Source organism: Chrysochloris asiatica, unplaced genomic scaffold (genome assembly GCF_000296735.1).
Source record: "Chrysochloris asiatica unplaced genomic scaffold, ChrAsi1.0 scaffold00428, whole genome shotgun sequence".
Taxonomy (NCBI): domain Eukaryota; kingdom Metazoa; phylum Chordata; class Mammalia; order Afrosoricida; family Chrysochloridae; genus Chrysochloris; species Chrysochloris asiatica.
Window position 1 is genome coordinate 965,374 of NW_006408946.1, and position 10,190 is coordinate 975,563.

The following is a 10,190-nucleotide window of genomic DNA, read 5'->3' on the forward strand; positions in this document are numbered from 1 at the left end:
CATTGTGGTTTTGATTAGTATCTCTCTCATGGATAATGATGTTGAGCATCTTTTTATGTGTTTGATGGCCATTTGAATAGAACTACCACATGATCCAACAGCTACATCATTGGAATATAATCAAAAGACTTGGAAGTAGACACTCAGATTTTATACTGATGTCCATTGCATCACTATTCACAGTAGCCAAAAGGTAGAAACAACCTAAATGCCCTTCAACAGATGAATTAACAAATGAAATATGCCACATTCATACTGTAGGATATTACATAGCCAGTAGAACAAATGAATTGGTACATGGTACAATATGGGTGTATTGGTACATGGTACAATATGGGTGTATCTTGAAGACATACTAAGTAAAATAAACAAATCACAAAATGGAAAAGAAAAAAAAAAGCCAAGGTGGAAATGTTGGCTATGGAGAGTCTGCTGATCAGGCAGATGTGATGATGAGTGTGTCTACTGGAGATTTTGTAAAAATGTTTTCTGGGAAACTAAAACCAACAATGGCATTTATGTCAGGAAAACTGAAAATTAAAGGTAACATGGCTCTAGCAATCAAATTGGAGAAGTTAATGAATCAGATGAATTCAGACTGTGAAAGAAAGGCAACAAAAGAGTCAACCACTAAATTAACAAGCAAAAAGCTCAACTGTTTAAAATCTAAAGTTTGCTCTCTTCCCTGTTGTATTATAAGGATATTTGCGTGTTTGTTTTTGGGGAAAGAATGGAATAGCTATAGTTATAACACTTGAAATTGTAATTAAAGCAGCTATCCAATCAAACATGAGCTTCCTTAAATGGAATTCTAAGACATTTGGATATTTATATTTTGTGACTTTTACCCAAAGAGCCTTACACCTCATTCACCATTTTCTTCTTGGGAAACTATAATGAGCAATCCCTTGGGTCAAGCAGTACAATGATCTCTTCTCATAACTTCTTTCCATGTAAAAGGAGGCTACTCTGTCTCTAATTTGTAGTTTTAGTTTGTATGGTAATGAGAATCTTAATGGGGTCTTGGATTTTTGTATACCTATTTTAAAGAAAATCTACTATGCATTTCACAGACATTTACACAATAAACTACTTAATAATACTTAATAAATGAATATTATTTTTTTTAAAAGAGTGAGGAAGCTCAAGAGCATATTAGGACTTTTGTTGTGTTGCTATGAAGTGCCATCGAGTCGATTCCAACCCATAGCAACCCTATATAGGGTTTCCAAGGAGCAGCTGGTGAGCTTGAACTGCTAACTTTGTAGTTCAAATGGCTTTGCAGTCTGGTGCATTAACCCACAGCGCCATGCCCCGGTAGAAATTAAAGTGTTGGTCAAAACTGCACTTTTGGACTTTGTATCAGAAACCTGACTTTAATATTGTCTTAAACTGGGTTCTCTAGATAATCAAAATGAATGAAGATTGTATATGTATGTATGTTGTTGCTGTGTTGTTGTTAAGAGCCATTGAGTCAGTTCTGATTCACAGCAACCCTGTATAGTGTTTCGGGACTCCTGGTACCGTGCTGTAGGATTAGTACTGGACTGTGAACAATAAGGTCAGCAGTTCAAACCCACCAGCTGCTCCTCAGAAACCCTAAATAGGGTTGCCATGAGACAGAACCGACTTGACAGCACTTAGCAACAACAATATAGGATTTCCAAGGAGTAGCTGGTGGGTTTGAATTGCTGACCTTGTGGTTAGCAGTCTAGTGCTTATCCTACAGAACCACACCAGGACTCCATATGTATGTATACGGAGAGGTGTGTCTCAAGAAAATGGCTCACACAATTGTAGAGACAGACAAGTTCCAAGTCCATGGGTCAGATGTCAAGCTGGAGATAGCTCCTGATTCACATAGCGCAGGGACTGATAAACCCAAGATCAGTTGTCCAGACAGCAAGGTTGTGGTTGCAAAGGCAAATGAACCGAAGCTCAGCTGATAAGATGAATAGGCTACTGACAACTCCCAGGATTGTCAGGGAATACATAAGGCTGCTGGCTAAAGTTCAAAGAATCTGAAGTCACATGATGAGTCCAATAACAAAAAGACATAACAAAAAGCAAGCAAATTTTACGAGAGTGTCCACAGATATTGGAAGCAGGCCACATCCCCAAGGAAATTCCTTTTAAATTGATTGACTGTTTATAGCAGATGTCATAATGGATGGGGATTACATTATATTAGATCTCATCATGGGGGATGATAACATCTTAACTGTCAAACCCCTGAGAATCCTAGCCCAGTCAAGGTGACACACAATCTTAACTATAACAGATATGATCACATTACAATGAAAACTATTCCTGGTAACTGAATTATTATTGCCTTAAAATAACCCAGCAAGGAACATAGAAGAGATTAGGTTATAAACAAAAATCCATGCAGAGAGAATACGATTTATGCAGAAAAGGGTTATTTTGTGCCTTAAGCACAGGCCAGAGAATTTGGTACTAAATACTGCTGCTTCTTGAGTCTGTCATTGGTGGGAGTCAGAGTTAATAGATCATGGACTTGCATACTTCAATTTTATTACCTACTCTACTCAGACCACCGCTTGGAAGGAAACTCTAGAAATTGGGCACCCTTGAGTTTAAAAAAAAAAAAAGGTGCTTACTTTCCTGGCAACTTGTAGGTTTGGAACCTGCAGGCCTTTTTAGAAGACTTTCCCTCCCAAGCACCTTCCAAGCATCTTGGAGGACTGTCCCAGGCTGAAGGAAAAGAGTAAAATGGGCCAACGAGCCAGGATGTGGTGAGAATGAGTTGATAAAACAAATAAAAGTAACGAGCATACTAGAACATAAGAAGTGTTTCACCTCTTATGTCATTTATTATGGATCACAGGCTTATTGTCCCTTAAAGTATCTATGGGACCTTCATGTTTTATTGTGAACCTTAGCTTACCCATCTAGGCAGTATTAGATATATATGTGTTTATACATTGCTAAAACCAAATGAGCCAATATATTGCCATAAAACTAGTTTTAAGCTTAAATTACTAATATAAAACTCAGTCTATAATCTGAGATTCTGAGAAAATTTAAATAAAAATATTTAAAATATCACTGAGATTTAGAGAGTAAGAAAACAGAAAGCATTCTAATCATTGACTTTCTCACCCCTCTTTTCCACTAGACAGTGAGAATGTACTTTGCTAAGCTGCGAATACCAACTATGTGCTATTGTTAAGTGCTGTCGAGTTGGTTCTGACCCATAGCAGTCCTTCATAGAGTTTCCGAGGAGCAGCTGGTAAGCTTGGACCACCCACTGACCTTGCAGTTCAAACTGACTTTGCAGTCCAGTGCATTAACTCACAGTGCCACAATTGTGTAGCTCCTTTAAAATCCTACTGTGAAAGGAAGGAAGGAAGAAGGGAGGGAAGGAGAGAGGTAGAGAGGAAGAAAGAGGGATGGGTGGGAGGAAGGAAAATCAACTGAGAAATGATTTCAACCTTGGGAATTTTGGATGTTGGTCTCTAGAGATTTTACTTTTAGAAATCATTCTCCCTTTTTCAGTTTTAAATATTAAGCAAACCATATCAAACTAGGTAATCCACAAAGTTGACAAAAACCTAAAGTGTTTTTTAATTTTTTTTTTTTTTTTTAACTAGCAGGATTAAAGAGATTTGGAAAAGGGAGTAGAATGCTATGATTAAATCAGTGTAGCATATTTATTGAATAGTTTTAAATGTCTGTGATCTTTAAAATGAAAGATTGCATTTTATTACTGCCACTGAAAATGTCATCAACTTTGCAAGCATTTAACTGTTTCTGGTCTCAGGATTTCATAACTAATTTTATTTTTCAATAAGAAATAAAACTTTAAGTTGTTATAAGCTATGTTTTCTCCAAAATATATATTTCAGGTGCTCACTCACCAAAAAGGAAAAGGGTGAGGCTCCAGCTTGTGTACTACACAGTGAAGGACTTATGGGGCTGAATATATCTGTCCCTTATAACCCATATTTTTTCAGAACATAATATGCAGAATCACTTGGAAGAGAGATTGGTTATTATATTCCTGAACTGAAACTCCTAGTGGCCCATAGAACTCATTGCCATGGGGTTCATTCCAACACACAGTGAACTCATAGGACAGGGTAGAACTAACTGCTCTACAGGGTATCTAAGACTATGATGCTGAGACTTCATCTCATGCACTCTGGACATGTTATCAGGAGGGACAAGTCCACCAAGAAGAACATGATGCTGGGTAGAGGATCAGCAAAAGAGAAGAAGTTGGATTGATAGTGAATGCAACAATGAATCAAAGAATAAAGAGCATGTGAAGATGGAGCAGGCTCAGACAGTATTTCATTCTACTGTATATAAGGTCACAATGAGTCTGAACTAACCTGAAGCCACTAACCACAACAATCTTAATGGAAGCTGACTGCCACATCTTTCTCCTATGAAGCATCTGGTATATTCAAACTACCAACTTTAACACTTAACCACTGCACCACTAGAGTTCCTGTTTCTTAGTGTCACATGACAGAAATGCAGATCATACTGGTTTAAGAGAGAAAACATGAAACTGATGGACTCAAGCATCTTAGTACTACAAGGGTAGCTTTAACTTCAGTCGTGGCTGCTAGGCCTAGGGATTCAAATGGTTATATTAGGATTGTTTTCCTCTATTTCTTGGCTCTGATTTTCTCTGCATTGGATTAGCTTTCACACATGCTCTTTTTATGTTGTGGCCCTTCTAACTTCTAGGCTTATACCCCATGGTTTAAGTCGATCTTCTTTCTTTGAGGTCACAAAAATGGCTCAAATTAAGTTTCAGTGATCTAGCTGGTATCATGTGTCCAATGACATTCATGGGGTGGAAACTACTTTTTTGGGCCAGTTCTGTTGTTAAATGCTGGCAGATTGGTTCCAACTCATAGTGACCCTGTGTAGGGTTTCTGAGGTTGTAAATCTTTGTGAAAAGCAGAAGCCTCATCTTTCTTCCATGAAGCGACTGTGGGCTCGAACCACCAGCCTTGTGGTTCACAGTCCAGTGCTTATCTTTCAGAGCAACCATGCTCCTTGGGCCAGTTCTAGATCATATCCTATACCATCCTTTGTTGTTGTTGCAGTTTAGTGCCACCAAGTTGGTTCTGACTCATAGCAACCCTGTATAGGGTTTCCAAGGAGTAGCTGGTAGGTTTCAACTGCCCACCTTGGGGTTCAAAGTCCAGGGCTGATCCTACATACCAGGAGTCCATATGTTATCCAGTCCATAGATGATCAGAAAGTATGGGTGAAATTCTAGCCACACCTGATATTATTTGTTTACAATGCCTATAACCATATGTTTCTTCCAGTCCTGGCCTCTCCACAATGCCTGTTTTTAAAATTTGCTTTTGGGTAAATCATTACTAAGTGGTCACTCAGCTTGTCTTGCTATGCCATACTATCAAAGTGTAAAACAACAGTAAAAGCTCCTGTAGGGAGGTAAACAATAGAGCTTTATTGTTGGATTTGCTATAGCTCTAGCTGGGATAACACTTGGTACGTTACCAAGTGCTCCAGTGTCCAAAAAGGAGAGAGAGATTTCTATACAGGAGGCCTGAAGGTTACACATGAGTCAGGAGGACTGAGGATGACACATGTGCTGCATATGAGTTGCATATGAGTCACAAGTAGATTTCCATAATGTCAGTTAATCTTTCTATCACAATCTTTCTGTGTAAGTAAACTGTACACTAAAAAAACATCTTTTTTAGGGAACCTTTTCATCATTCCCTACTTGGACCATCCTAATCATTTGTTTAACCATAAACTATAGCTTTGTCATATATAAGTTACAGGCATTATTTCTAAGAACAAAACATTAGTATCATAGTCTTAAGTAAGCATGATTTACTCAAGTTAAGGTGTATATATTCTGAAAGCAAAAGAAAAAAGATATATAGGGTAAAGGAAGTTTAGACTCAAATCTGTATCTGTTACTTAGTCATGCCAGCTACCTCAGTGTAAGTGTTCTTTCACATGTTCCCCTTCCGATCATGAATCTCCATAGAGATTCTTGGCCACCATTTGTTGCTGTTGCAAGTGCTATGGAGTCAGTTTCAACTTAAAGCCACCCCATTAAGGGTTCCCAAGAATTTAAATCTTTTGCAGGAGTAGAAAGCCTCATATTTCTACCACAGAGAAGCTTGTGGCTTGAACCGCCAACCTTGAGGTTCCCAGTCCAATATCTTACAGAGACACTAGGCTCCCTGATCACCATTACAAGAGTGATTTCTTCTTCATGGACTAAATTCTATGGGTGCTTTTCTCTATGCTTAATATTTCATAGACCTTTATTCAACATATCATAGATCAAACACTTAGATTCTGTGGTCTTATGGTTGGGACTACCCTGTTGGTGCAGCCACTACCTGATTTTGTGCAACTGTCATCACTATCACTCAGAACCAGGAGCCCCTGAGTGTCCTGTCCCAGCTGGCACTGCCAGTGTCTATGGCAGGAGCACAGGAGCCTGGCAGGCACCGGAAGTGAAAAGCTGCCCTGCACCAAGAGTGAAAATCTTCATGGCAACCAAGCAGATGAATGAAGCTATAAGGAGGAGGAGAAGGACCCGGTACTATGAAATAGGAATGTGCTCTGGAGGCCTGATGATAATTTAGTCTGGGGACTTGGATTCTTAAAACCTTAAAGGAGAAATAATAAACAAAAAGAAAGCTAGTTTCCCCTTAAAAAAAGAAAAAAAAAACCTATAGGATACATATATATGCAGTTGATGTTGCTGGAACAGACTCTTTTGTGAGACATGGTGGTGGTGGTGGTGTGCCATGGAGTTGGTTCCAACTCATAGCGACCCTGTACAGGGTTTCCGAGGCTGTAAATCTTTACCGGAGCAGAAAGGCTCATCTTTCGCCCATGGAATAGCTGGTAGTTTTGAACTGCTGACCTTAAGGTTCGCAGCCCAATTCGTAACCACTACACTACCAGAGCTGACATACCTATATATTAAATATATTTTTAACACCTTTTGTCTATAAAATAGAAGCAACTATTTTGTAGTTTTCCATGAGTTTTCGAAATTACCAGTAGTTCATCATACTTAGGAATTTATTCCATAAAGATCCTTGTAGTCAAGACAGAAGAATAAAATTAATTTTGCAACACGGTAAATAAGGAAAATTTTGTTATATTAAAAGCAAGAAGCTTAAATTTTTGCCATTTGAAATTAAAGCCTTTTTAAAAATCCTCATAATTTATCAATCATTTAGCCACCGTAAACAAGAATCCCAATCATACCAAACAAAAAACCTTTAACAAACTTTCCAAATTTCTTATGTTTATTATATCATAGTCCTTATGCCATACTATCATACCATATTCCTTTAAAAAAAATAATTAACACATTCACCTCTTTTTTTTTTTTTTTTTTTGGACTTGAGTTATTGTGTTGGAGGAAAATATTAAAAGTACCATGGACTGCCAAAAAAGCAAACCAATCTGTGTTGGAAGAAATACAGCTAGATTGCTCCTTAGAAGTCAGGATGGCCAGACTCTGTCTCTCATACTTTGGACATAGTATCAAAAGGGACCAATCCCTGGAGACAGACATCATGCTTGGTAAAGTGCAGGATCAGTGAAAAAGAGTAAGACCCACAACTAGATGAATTGACACAGTGGCAGCAGCAATGGGCTCAAGGAAGCATAATATCTGTGTGGGACACCATGATGAAGAATGACTTATGGGTGATCAGAATTCCAGAACAGAAAGTGACCCAAAACAGGCACAGAGAAAATTATCAAAGAGTTGTTGGAAGAAAACTTCCCTAATATCATAAACAATGAAAAGATGAGCATTCAAGAAGCTGAATGAATCCAAGCAGGGGTATTTTTTGTTTTTGGTTTTGGTTTTTTTTGCTGTTAAATTCAGCCAATTCCAACTCATAATGACCCTGTATAGGCTTTCTGAGGGGTGGTCCATCGATTTGAACCACAGATCTTGCTTTTAGTCATCTAGTGCTTATCCTACAACTCTATACCAGGACATTCTTAAAGACCCCTCAAAATTCACCAAGACATATCATAATCAAGCTACCCAAAAACAGATTCTTTGGAAAGAATCCAAAGAACAGTTCAGAAAAAAACAGAAAGTTAGCTACAAAACCCAATAAGACTAAGCTCTGAATTCTCAGCAGAAACTATGTAGGCAAGAAGGCACTAGGATACATATACAAAACTTTGAAAGAAAAAACAAAAAAACATTGCCAACCAAGAATCATATACCCAGAAAAACCATCCCTCAAAATTAGGACATTTACAGGAAAAGAAACATTAAAGGAACTTTTAATAAGCAGACCAACTTTATAAAAACTACCAAAGGTAGTACTTTGAACTGAGAGCTAACAACCTGAAATTAACATACATGACAGTACCACACAGAAAACAATCCAGATATACAAGTATCCAAAGTAAAACGAGCCTACAACTGAAAATAGGGAACCAGAGATACTGATTCATAACACTGTTAACTACAAAGCAAAAAGAAGGACTCATGTAGTTAACAGAACTTCCAAATGGCAAGGAAGAAAAATAGATTTCAAGATAAACACAGACTATTTTAAATAGGGGGAAAAAATAATAAATTACAGGGCAACCTAAAAGAAACTTAACACATCTTCATATTAAAACAAAAAAAGAGGAAAACCCAAAAGATTTAGTAAATATTAAAATGCCAATGAAGAAAATGACAAGAAAACTCACAAAAAATTATCTGAACACAGAAAATTATGTTGAACAAAGAAACCAGCAGAACAACAATATCAAAACAATCCAGCAAAATTACAGTAAAACATTCAAACCTACTGATAATTACATTGAATATAAATGTATTAAATATACCACTCAAGAGATGAAGAGTAGCAGAATGGATAAGAAAACAGGATACTTTAATCTTCTGTCTACAGGAGACACACTTTAAGCAAAGATAAAAATAGGTTAAAAAACAAAGGATGGAAAAAATATATCCCATTAATGGCAATCAAAAACAAACAGAAGTGGCCATATTTTAAGCGCTGATAAAATTGCCTTTAAGACAAAAACCAGCATATGAAATAAAAGACATTACATCATGATAAAGGGTCAATTTAACAAGAAAACATAACCATAAACTTACGCCTATTTTCCTGATGAAAGAGGCTCAAAATGCACAAATCATACTCTAACAAAATTGAAGAAAGAAATAGACAACTCTACAATAATAATAGACAATTATGATACATCATTTTTGAAGAAGTGCAAAGTTAGAAAAATACTCAACAAAGATATAGAAGAATTAAACAACACAGTCAACTTGATCTCAAAGATGTATAGAGAGCACTTAACCCAAGCAGCACAATATAAATTCTTTTTCAGTGTAAATTGAACATTATCCAGAATGTTGTTTTTAGGTGCCATTGAGTCAGCTCTGACTTATAGCAAATCTATGCAAAACAGAACAAAACACTGCCCAGACCTACACCATCCTCACAATCATTGTTATCCTTGAGTCAATTGCTGCTGCCACTGTGCTTATCCATCTCATAGAGACTCTTCCTCTTTTTCACTGACCCATTTTCAGGCATGATGTCCTTCTCCAGGGACTGGTGCCTCCTGTTAATATATGTGAAATGTGAGAGATGAAGTCTCACCACCCTGGCCTCTAAAGAATATTCTGGCTGTACTTCTTCCAACACATATTTGTTTCTTCTTCTGGCAATCCATGGTACTTTTGAAATTCTTCTGCAACACCATGACTCAACTACATCAATTCTTCTACGGTCTTCATTATTCATTGCCCAATTTTCACGTGCATATGAGGCTATTGAAAATACCATGGCTTGGTTCGGGACCACCTTACTCTTCAAATTGACATCTTTCCTCTTAGACACTTTAAACAGATCTTGTGCAGCAGATTTGCCTAACAGCAAATTATCTGATTTCTTGACTGCCGTTTCCATGAGTGTTGATACTGGATCCAAGCAAAATGAAGTCATTGACAACTTCAATCTCATCTCCATTTATCATGATGTTATTTATTGGTCCAGTAGTGAGGATTTTTGTTTTCTTTACACTGAGATACAACCCATACTGAAGGCCTTTAATCTCTATCAGTAAATATTTTAAGTCCTCTTCACTTTCAGCAAGCAAGGTTATGTCAGCTGCATGTTGTTGTTGTTGTTAAGTGCCATCGAGTC

General features: G+C 37.3%; 1 pseudogene; it reads left to right on the forward strand.

Annotated features, from left to right (window-relative positions):
* The window catches only part of LOC102832998, a 190,916-nt pseudogene that overhangs the window by 123,751 nt on the left and 56,975 nt on the right, over positions 1-10,190 (forward strand).